We start from the raw sequence: 11097 nt of genomic DNA, 5'->3' as shown, positions 1-11097 counted from the left end.
ACACACACACACACACACACACACACACACCATTTCAATGGATGTTTTACTTAAGGAAAGGAGGCACATTGGGAGAATTTTTTCCCCCACAAAACAGAGGAAATGAGTAAAATAAAAGCAATGTTTATAGACAGTGACTATCAAAAGTTTCTAAACTACTGTGGACTGAGATGAAAGGACATTAGAGGTGAGTGACAGGTGCATCCATAAAGTCATACACTTCAATCTCTGTCTTTCAGTGTGAAAAAAGGATTTCCTTTCTAACATTTGCTAATTTTTTTTCTCCACTATTGCCTTCCTTAATGGTTGGGAGCCATTTGGATTTCCCTTTGATTTTCATGCATTGATTCTTTGCTCCATTCTGTGACTCATTTGAATGATCGTGTCTGTGTAACATGACAGAGGCCCTGTGTTGTCTGTGTCAGTGAGGACTGGTGAGGTGCTGATGCCCACATTTTTAAACCTCTTTCCTAGGACCCCACCTAAGTGAAATTATCCTAGTGACCCATTGAAGGGTGAAGTCATGATACTGAAGGCCACAGCCATGCCAGCAGGATCCCAGAAACACAGTGTGGATCCTGTGCTGTAGAGAAACAAGAGTTCTGCCCCCTCAGCATCCAGGAAGGACTGAGGTGTATAAACAGTGTGAAGGACTCCCCTGTCCAGGTGAGTCTGGCCTAAATACTTACCCTGCAACACTGAGACCCTAAGCTATCCTCTCTTGTCTGGGACCAGTATCTGTTGTGTCTAGCAACAGTTTACCCAGTCTCAATGCCAAATTACCTCAGGACAGGATCTTCTTAGATTGGAACTGTGGCAGAATGTCTTGGTTTGAGTTATTTACATTATGGCAAGTCTGAATTTTATTTTTAAACTTTCAGATTCTTGCCAGACTAACTGATAGTTCAGTTTCTTGTTGAGATAAATCTTAAAAGATGTTGAAGAACATATATGCCTGATACTTTTGACTCCCAATCGTACCCATGTTTAGAACCAAACTTAGGGAACTGTGTCTTACTTTCTGGGAGAACATTTATCCAGTCATTACTCAGTGAGTTAGCAGGTATCTATTGAACTGCAATTCACCAGACAGTAAAGAATGTAGAAAGAGTCTCTACCTTCTCAGAGTTTCTAGCTCAGTGGGGGAAACACATGATAATAACTAAGTGAATGACTAATATCTGAACATACAATTACAGTAGCAGAAAAAGGTTGAGACAAAATAACTGGGGGAATCTTACCTTGATAATTTTAATTTCTTGAGTAATAGCCCCTCTTAGATACAGAATGGCTGTTTTCTTCCTCCTCCTCCTCCTCCTCCCCATCTTTTTCCTCCTCCTCCTCCTCCTTCTTCTTGACCTAGAACTGCCCCCCTTAGAGACAGAACGGCTGTTTTCTTCCTCCTCTTCCTCTTCCTCTTCCTCCTCCTCCTCCCCCTCCCATTCCTCCTCCTCCTTCTTCTTGATGACCTGGAACTTGCTATGTAGACTGTAGGCCAGATTGACTTTGAGCTCACAGAGATCCACCTGCCTCTGCTTCCCTAGTGTTGAGATAAAGGCATGTACTTCCTAAAAGGGAATTTGCCACAGGGTTTTTAATGTCTTGAAAGTAAAGGTAAGTTATGACTATGACACTGAGGTCTTCTGTACAGAAGAGGTGGAGAAGTACTGGGAAGGTCGTTTTCATACCCCAAGGGACGTAGCACATCATGTCTATATTTTTCCTTTGCTCTCTCCTTTAAGAACTGATGGAAGATCCTTGTAAATGCCTTCAGAAATTTCAGTTTTGGCTGCCTTTATTTTTTTAAATTCTTTTTCCATAAAATCAAGATGGCTTATTCTGATTTTAGGTCTTGGTGGGCTGCCCAAATATATCCTTCAAAATTAGACCCATTTCTTAAATATGTCTGGAGCAGCGTCAAAAAGGCATGTGAAGCCAAAGCTAGTGTGTTTTTCAAGCTTTACACAGAAAAGATCTCTAAGGATTTCAGCTATGTTGAAGCAATATTTCTGTGGAGAAAACTTGTATCCAGCCTGAAATTTTCCATCCTGGGCTTTCTACCTGCTGTGATGCGGAATGGCCATGATATGAAACCTCTAAGGTTGGGGTTATAACAGAACTTTACTGGCCTCCAAGGACTGGTTCCTCACAGCCATTGTTCACAGAGGCCAGATGATCTAAGAGGATCATGGAAACCTGGCATTTCACTGCCTTTTTGGCTAACACCACCAAAGAAAATTAATTGTTATTGGTTTTGGAAACCCTCATCCAATGCACAAAATAGTAATATCAGAAATCACCCCCCCTCGTTCTTCTTTCTTCTTTTTTTGGCAGAGATTGGAGGTAGGAAGATGATGAATATCGTGATTTCATTGTAACTGCCCCAAATGGCTGATCTCAAGGCAAGACAAGGGTGTTACAGTCCTGTGGCTGAGAATCTTATGAAGTTGTACAGAAAAGGGGTTCCACTAATTTGCCAGAGCTGATGAAACACAGAGACCTTGAGTCTCCCATCTAACTCAGTGGGGCTTGAGCTCCTGGTCATTCCAAACCCAAGACTGGTTTTCTTAGCTTGGGGGAAGGGTGGTCCTGGGTTAAGCCACACCCTTTCTGCCAAGCTTCTCTTCATGTAGGCTTCTCTTACCTCAGGCTTCATATTCCTGTCTTTGGTCCTTTGCTTCAAGCCACAGTACTCTTTCTTTACTTTGGCTAGTCATAGACTTGAATCTCTTTCTTCACTCAAAGTTATGGCACCAATTCCAAATTCATCAAGAAGTCCTAAGATCATACTCCAGTTCCCACAGGAAGCCTCATCTGGGCCCTGCACTTGTCTCTTAATGCTCTTTTGACTTGCTTGCTTTGCTTGCCTTCTTCCATGTGAAGTGTAGACACAAGCTCACATCTAGACATCCTGAATGCCAGTCATGTGATCCATATTGTGCTCAACACCCAGCAGATTCAAAGAAGCTCAGAATAAGCGACAGCTTCTGGTCAAGAAGACCAGGATATCTTTTAAACCAAGTCCCTTAGTCATTGGATAATATAGTTTCATAAAGCAGAATTAATTCTCCACAAAATCTTATGTTCCAGGGTACCTGGAAAGCCCATGTCTAGTTTCAATGGACACATGGTATTCTGGGCTAGCACTGCCCACCAACCATCTCCTTTACCTTCTTAACAGCATCCTGATTGAGTTCTTTATGAGGAGTTGGCTTTACCTCGTGGCATGTCTTCTTGGAAGGAAGGGGAAGGGCAACCAGTTCCCTCTTCCCCACAGAAGCAGGTATGGTCCCTGAAGTCTCTTTCTCTATGGTCTTTTTCTCACTGCCTTAGAACAAATCAGGGTGTCAGCCAAGAACCCTGCTTGAGCCAGGCATTTACTTCTGACTTGCTGATTCTCCAGCTGAGGTGAAATGCTGGCATTGAATAGCTCTGTAACATTCAGAGGAGATGACCCACCTGTTCCTGCTATGCTCCCCTACCTCCTGTCCTGGATCCTGCTTCATTTCTGTTCCATTGTTATATTTTCCATCAAGGCTGTGAACATCTCCCAAATTCTTACTTTTCTGCTGAACATAAGTTAGATATATCTTTCTGTTACTTATAACCAAAGATCCCTAGCAGATACTTTTTTCTGTCACAGGTTTGCTAAATAATAGAAACACTGAGCCAGGGGTTGAGATTGTCCTACTGTATGAGTTATTTTTCATGTTACTTAACAGAAGCAGCTTATTTTGGCTTACAGTTTAGAGGGTACAGTCTATCATGGAGGGAAGGCTTGGCAGCTGGAATGCTGGTGGCAGAAGCTTACCCCATGGCTTGCTTCATCACATCTTAGTGGATCAGGAAGCAGAGAGATAGAACTGGGTGTGGGTCTGCATTATAACCCACCAGCTAGGTCCCATGTCCAAAGGTTCTATACCCTGTCCCCAACCCCCACCCCCAAAACAGTGCCACCAACTAGAGACCAGGTATTTAAATACATGAGCTTGTGGGAGATATTTCACATTCAAATCATAACATCAATGTCAGGTCTGGAACCCAAGTATGACAAAGGCTAATTCCATTTTAATAATTTCAGATGTTCTCCAAAGAATTTGAAGGTTTCTTTGGGGGAAATAATTTTTAAAAATCAAATTTAAGAACAATTGTTTTGGTGACCTGTCCATTTGGAAGGAAGGTCTAGAATCAAGGAAGCATTCAAAGTTTACTTGTTCTTTTGATCAGTTGGTTGTACAGATGGGACTATGCTATGTTGAAATTACAAGATGTGGTTGGAACCACTGTGCCAAAGGGGGGAAGAGTCAGGGAACACATGGGAAGGGACTGTGAGGGAATAAGAAATCAATATGTACCCCTCACATACCTAACATACCTAAGGAGCCCTGGAGAAACCACACGGATCTTTCTAGATGGGAGCTCTTAGTGGCTTATGTCCACATGGACTTTAGAATCAGTCCAGGAGCCTTGGAAGGCTGTTTGGAGGCAGAGACCCTGAGCTTCGCCTCCAGTCTTCTTGGCAAAGGGCACAAAAATTGAGCTATCTACGAGCCTCACAGACTTCTTGAAACAAACAGTGACCTGCTTACACAGTTTCTGAAAAATCCCACATCTGACAGAGAGCTGGGACAGCTGCCTCCCAGGTGGTCTTGCCAGGACAAACACTGCAGGACCTCAGTGCCAACAGAACCTAGCTAGCAAAGACCCACAGAGGCCGTGTGGCGGCCTGTGGGGTTGGCTCTGGACAAACAGCCCGATGCTGACACACATATCAAACCTGGGTCAATACATCATCTGTGACAAACTAGCTGGGAAAGGCCCTGGCTCAATGGACTGTTTAAACTTATGACTTATAAGGGGGTTTGATGGTTAGGTGACTTTAGTGAAAGAATTAGATTATCTAGGTAAAAATGAAACATGCACAGTGAAATTTAACATATGGTTATTCTTCTTTCAGAGTCTATTTTCCACTGTTGTCTCCCAAATGAAAATTAGGGACAATTGTTAATTAACGATTTAGCTATGTTCCTTTTTGAATTGTGTATTCTAAAAAAACATTTTCCTTACAGCTATATTAAGCAAGAGAAAATGCTTAATGTATCTTGAGCTGTGAAAATAATTGAGGATAAGTGGAGATACATCAAAATGGATAAGGAAATACAGGGGCAATTTCTACTTTTTGATTGGGTTTGGTTGAGTCTTTGCGAGTGCGAAACACCACAGTCCCACATGCCAGGCATCTTTGTAGACATTCCTGAGTTCTTATGGGAAAGGATGTGACAGGAAGTAGGTTATTTTTTATGTCCTAGGTTACTCCTAAGCATCGTAGGGGTAGAAATGAGGAAGGGGCTTTGGGGGCATTTGTGTAAGGGAGCAATATAGGGATATTTTCTCAACTCTATCCATCTTCTTCTGATAGATTTACCTCAAACTGGGGATCCCTGTCCAGAGGTGGGGACCAGAAAACAGAACAGTACTGGGGAGATGTTGGATACAAGAAGAACACATTATTATTGTTGTTGTTGTTATTGTTATTATTTTAAGATGGTTCTCCATGTAGTCCAAGCTGGTCTGGAACTTGTTATGTAGGACAGGCTGGCATCGATTTCACATAGATCTACCTGTCTCTGCCTCTGGAGCGCCAGGATTAAAGGTGTATACCAACTGCTTTGGGCTCTACCCCATTATTTATGAATAGGAAGCCCTTCTCACCCTGAGCTTTGCACCTAGAGCTGGGTACTGGTTATTGCTCAGGAATGTCTAGAGGTCTGATTGGAGGACTCCCTTAGTTTTGCTTTCAGACTCTTCTATTGTGGAACACATATATCTGCTATCTCCTCTCAAATCTCTCACTCCTTCACCCCCATTTCCTGCCCAGGTTTCTTTACTCTTGTTGAAGGGGATGGCCTTGGCCTTTCTGAATCTGCATTGTCGTTTCTCCCCTAGACTTGAAGAGTCCTTAGTTCAGCTTTTCTAGGCAATTCAGCAGGGCTTGGAAAGCACAAGCCCAGGATGTGGGATGGGGCAAAACTTAGGGAGGACAAACAGAATGGCACTGGATGGAGAGTGAAGTGGAGGGAGAGTTTGGACTGGTGGTATGCTAGTAAACTGCCTCTCAAAAAGCCCTGTACAGCAAAGCCCCAGTTTGTAGCCTTTTCCAGCTTCCACAGTGTAATGTACCCATTACAGCATCATGACACAATTACAGCCACCACCTGCTTCACAAAATTCTTACATACTTAATAATTGTCTTTCTTGAGTGAGTAGGAGCCATCTCCAAAGGCTCGATATCTGTGTCCTCATTTAAAGCATCATTTTGGTCCCTGGGAATTAGAAGAGTGTCAAGGCCACTGTGTATGAATAGGAAAGACACAACTCAGACACATTCCTAAGTTCCATTGAAAGAGAAAGCAGGTTGTCTTTCTAAGATGATGGGAATTGTCTGTGACGTGCAGACAAAATACAGCTGGATGGGACAGAATAGCACAAAAAGTACTAGAAAGGAGAATATTTGAATTAGATACAGCCGGGTAAAAAAATCACTAACATTTTCCAAGAATCTACTGTGTAGTCTTAATCACTACACTTTAACTGATTCATTTAATCCCAACATAGCTACATGAACTTGACATTATTGTTATCTCCAATTCAAACGTAAAGGAACTGGGAAACTAATCTTTGGTATTGTATCAGTTTCTGTTCTTGTTGTGATTAAATACCTGACAAGAAGCAACTTAAGAAAAGAAATGCTTATTTTGCTTCACAGTTTGAGGGTATAGTCCATCGTAAAGAGGAAGGCATGCATGTATGGTAGGCAGCTGTATGGTGGCTGGAGTATATGGCTGGGTTTACCTACTAATATCTTGGTGGACTAGAAATAGGAGAGTGGAAAAGAAGTGGGCCTGGGCTATAAAACTTGAAGGCCTGCACCTAGTGATCTACTTCCTCCAGCAAGGCTCCAATTTTTAAAAATTATTTACTATTTTTTAAAAAAATCTATTATTTTAATTTTATGTGTATGAGCATATTTTCTGCATGTGTGTAAGTGTACCTGTGTTGTGCAATGCCCAAGGAGGTCAGGAGAGGGCATCAGATCCCCTGGAACTAGAGTTATAGACAATTATTAGCTGCCGTCTGGGTGTTGAGAATTGAACCTGGGCCCTCTGCAAGAGCAGCCAGTGCTCTTAACTGCTGAGCCATCTCTCCAGCCACTTATTTACTAATTTTTATGTATATGAGTGTATTGCCTGTATGTATGTAAGTGCACCCATGTCATGTAATGTCTATGGATGTCAGAAGAGGGCATGGATTCCCTGGAACTGGAGTTATGTACAGTTATTAGCTACCATGTGGGTGCTGGGAACTGAACCTGGGTCCTCTGCAAGGGCAGTCAGTGCTCTTAACTACCTTGGTGACTCTTACATTCTGCATACCTGTAAAATTAACACAATGTGGAGACACTGTTATGTTCTGCTGCCAATTTGAGATGTGGCCTAGCTCCCTTCTAGCTCTGGTAGCCTCTGTGCACTTAGGCAGTGGAATCTGGAAAAACAGTTCCCTGGGTTGTTGTTTTCAAGCAAGGAACCTCTTCAGTGGCAATCTTAGTTCAAGCTCTCTCCTCTCAAACAATTTATATTTTCACAGGTTGGAACCTTTGATGGGTGGGGCCTTGCCTTCTAAGTATCTTTCCCATATTTACAGTGCACAGTTTCAGTTTCCTCTCCAATGGAATTGTCTTTAACAATTACAGCTGCTTTCTCCACATCCTCTTTGTCTACAGCTTCACACTTCACTCATGCTCTTCTCCTCGGTGAGCTCTACATTTTTCATATCTTTGTGATCATTCTCACTGTAGAGCTAAGAGCGGGGAGCAATGACCATGCCACAGCATGGATGTTATGTTTGAAATTTCCTTTGCCAAACAATTTAGTCCATTATTTTTTTTTATTCAGCCCCACTGAAATGTTCAGGTCAGTATGTAACAAGATTCCTTCCCATAATATAGCATGAATGCTCTCTAGCTCAGTTCCTGATAGAATCCTTATTATCAGGTGAGACCTCATGAGCATAGATTTTCAGTTCATCTTTCTCTAGGCATTCTGGTCTTTCACACTCTCATGGCGATGGCCCACTAATTTCTTCTTACAAAATCCAGGAGTTGTCTAGCCTACAGCTTTAAACTCTTCAACATTCTTCCTACAAAACAGTTCCAAGGGCCTCCAAACTACACAGTTTTTATCATAGGAACAGCTGTGACCAAATACCTAAGAAGAAGCACCTTAAAGGAGGGAGGGTTTATTTTGGCACATAGTTTCAGGTAATAAACCATCATAGAATAGGTAGGAGTGTGTAGTTAGGGTGTGTCACCTCCTCATATATTGACAGAACAGGAAGCAGAGAGTATGTAGGAGATGTAGTTGAGCTACAGAAACTTAAGGACCACCCAATGAGGATCCACCTACTAAAGGTTCCAAAACATTTTGTAGTAATATCACCAGTTGGGAACCAAATGTTCAAATACATGAGTTTATGGGGAAAGCATTTCACATTCAAACACAATGGGTACCTCAAAGGTGACTCACTGCTTGGAGGCAGCCACTCCTGTGATCTGAAGAAAATGATTAGGTTTCAAAATGTGATGTTATGTTCCTCTGAGAGCCTTTGCTGCCTTCTATAGGCTACTGTGTATTCAACACATGGTCTAGACATGATTATGAAGGAATGAGATAAGGACCAGAAACATGACCACTGTCAGATTTCACCTCTAACTGGGCTGTCCCAGGGGAAATACTGAGGACTTTCACTTCTGTTTTACAAGGTTGATCAGTAGGATCTCTGCCTTGGGAGATGTTAGTATAAATTTTAGACTAGGGACACGACTGAGGAGGTGTGAGCTTTAGGCTCCAGCAGGCAGTGGGCAGCCACTGACTTTTGCAAGAGTTGTAGAAAGGACAATGCTGTGAATATGACTCAGGAAAAAGACAATCTTGAAACAAATGTACTCAAGAATGTAGCTCAAACAACAACAAATCAAATAACAAGAAAAACAAACAAAAGACCCCTAGAACTCTAAGATACTACACAAGCATGAATGTGATGTGGATACTAAATTCTTACTCTTACCAGCATGCACCAAATGTTTTATACAAAAGCATGTTTTCCCCCACTGACTTCTAAATGTTTTTGTTTGAAGATTGTTTTGAAGAGAAGCTGTTGGAGGAAGTAGACACCTAACAGTCTGTCTCTGGGGCTGTTGGACATCTGTTGAGAGTGGGCATCAATGGAAGTGGAACCTCCGCACACTTTCTCAGTGATGATAAAAACGGGGTCGGTGGAGACATCAGATTGCATGTGCCAAGAGTCAGTAAGATGGAGCTGCTGTTTTGTCTTAATGTTCCTGCAAAATGTGTTTAAGACTAAATGCAGATGAGCAATTTACCCGAAGATAAAGAGGTGTGAGTGTGTGTGCTTATAGGTGTGCATGAATATTTCTGTATAAATAATGGCCTTTTAATTTATTTCGCTTTTGTTTACACTCAGCAGTAACTTCTCCATTTTCAGTGTCTCTCAGCTAATCTGTATATGGTGTCCTAACTTGTAACTTGAGCAATGTCTACCTGATGTTCATATTCTGACCAAAGAAAATGAGCCTAGAGAAACAATGTGGGCCCAGGGCAGAGACATGCAATTAGCTTCTAACCCTGATCCAGATTCACCTAGCCTTCGTGCTTCGTGGCCTGGCCACTTCTGAATAACTTTCTCTTCCTGCTTTGGCCTATATATCGTTTCCAAAACTGCATGAAAAAAAATGTTCTCATTGTATTTCAAAACGAAAAATGTTCTGTCTACATCTGGAAATGCTAAAAAATGTGCTTTCTTACAGTACTTTTTTTTTTTTTTAACTAGGTATGGACAAGGCTCTGACCCTTATTACTGGAACTCAAATCCAGATGGAGTTTGGTAAGGTTCTAATCATTTGAGGGGTATTCTTTTTTTGAAGATTTGTACATCTTTAAGGGAGTTTCTACTTTAAAGAAGTTATCATTTGTGGGAGGTCCGTTATGAAGATTTTAAGTAGTTTGGGGGAAATTTCTCTTTCTTTGAAGAGTCTTATAATTCAGTGAAAACATTTGCCAACTGAGATGGTCACATTTCCCTACTGTAAAGCCTCTTCTTCGAAAATAAATCAAATCTCTCTTTTAATATATTGGCTGTAAGTTGGCTTAGCGATTGTCTTTTAATGTTGGAAACACTGAAAAGAACATTCTTGTCTTTGAGTGAAAGTAAGACTTAAAATTGTACACGGAGTAGACCTAAATTGCAAAATAGGGAATGCATATGTTAATATCATTGGATTGAAGATTAAAATAGTAATGATCAAAGGAAAGGGTGGTTGGATGTGTGACATTTCTTCCTTGCAACTTATTGTATCTTTATAGAACCCTTATTGTCAGCACACACACAAAAGGTTCAAAGGCAGATTCTATTAATAAAATGCTTAGTTAAGAGGCTAAAGTAAGTATCGCTTAAAAGATAACAGATCTGCAGATGAACTAATAACTACCAACAGCATCCAGGGTTTTTCAGCTGACGGATCCCTCCTCCCTGTCCCCTGCCCCCCAGGTTTGAAATCTGATGTTTCCCAGCCTACATGAAGGCAACAGTCTGGCAGAAGTTAGCCCTGGAGTTCTTCAGTCTCCACACCACTGGATCTCTGGCAAGGGAACCCTTTTAATCTCTGCATTTGCATCTGTTCAAGGGCATCTGACTCTGGTGACCCTCAACATTTCCTCATGATTTCAAAAAAATATTGGTACTTGTCTAATTTTTGTTGTATAAAAAAATACCTGTGAACAGGCAATTTATGAAGAGCAGAAAGGTTCCATTGGCTCCCAGTCCAAGAGTATGGCACTGGCATCTGGTGAAAGGCTTCTTGCTACATTGCCATATAGCCAAGGGCATCACTAGGAGAAGCCTGAGCAACCTGCCTGCACTAGTCTCTTCCTGGTATAGTGCTGCCAGTGCATTTCTTGGAGCCCTACTTTCACAAACTCTGGTTACAAGACTCTGGTTACAAGAATCCAGAGTCCATGTGGC

General features: G+C 41.7%; 1 long non-coding RNA gene across 1 annotated transcript in view; it reads left to right on the top strand.

Moving 5' to 3' along the window:
- LOC115071780 overlaps nt 1-10802 on the top strand; it is a 65857-nt gene extending 55055 nt beyond the window's left edge. Inside the window, exons 2-5 of the long non-coding RNA XR_003850858.1 lie at nt 475-666; nt 9194-9455; nt 9907-9960; nt 10624-10802. This is a non-coding gene — a long non-coding RNA (uncharacterized LOC115071780). The remainder of the gene's footprint in view (nt 1-474; nt 667-9193; nt 9456-9906; nt 9961-10623) is intronic.
- Nucleotides 10803-11097: the final 295 nt, after the last annotated feature.

This window comes from Nannospalax galili, unplaced genomic scaffold (assembly GCF_000622305.1).
Source record: "Nannospalax galili isolate Female #2095 unplaced genomic scaffold, S.galili_v1.0 scaffold510, whole genome shotgun sequence".
In the NCBI taxonomy this organism is placed as follows: Eukaryota; Metazoa; Chordata; class Mammalia; order Rodentia; family Spalacidae; genus Nannospalax; species Nannospalax galili.
The sequence above is the reverse complement of the archived record's forward strand: the minus strand, read 5'-3'. Positions and strand labels throughout refer to the sequence as shown.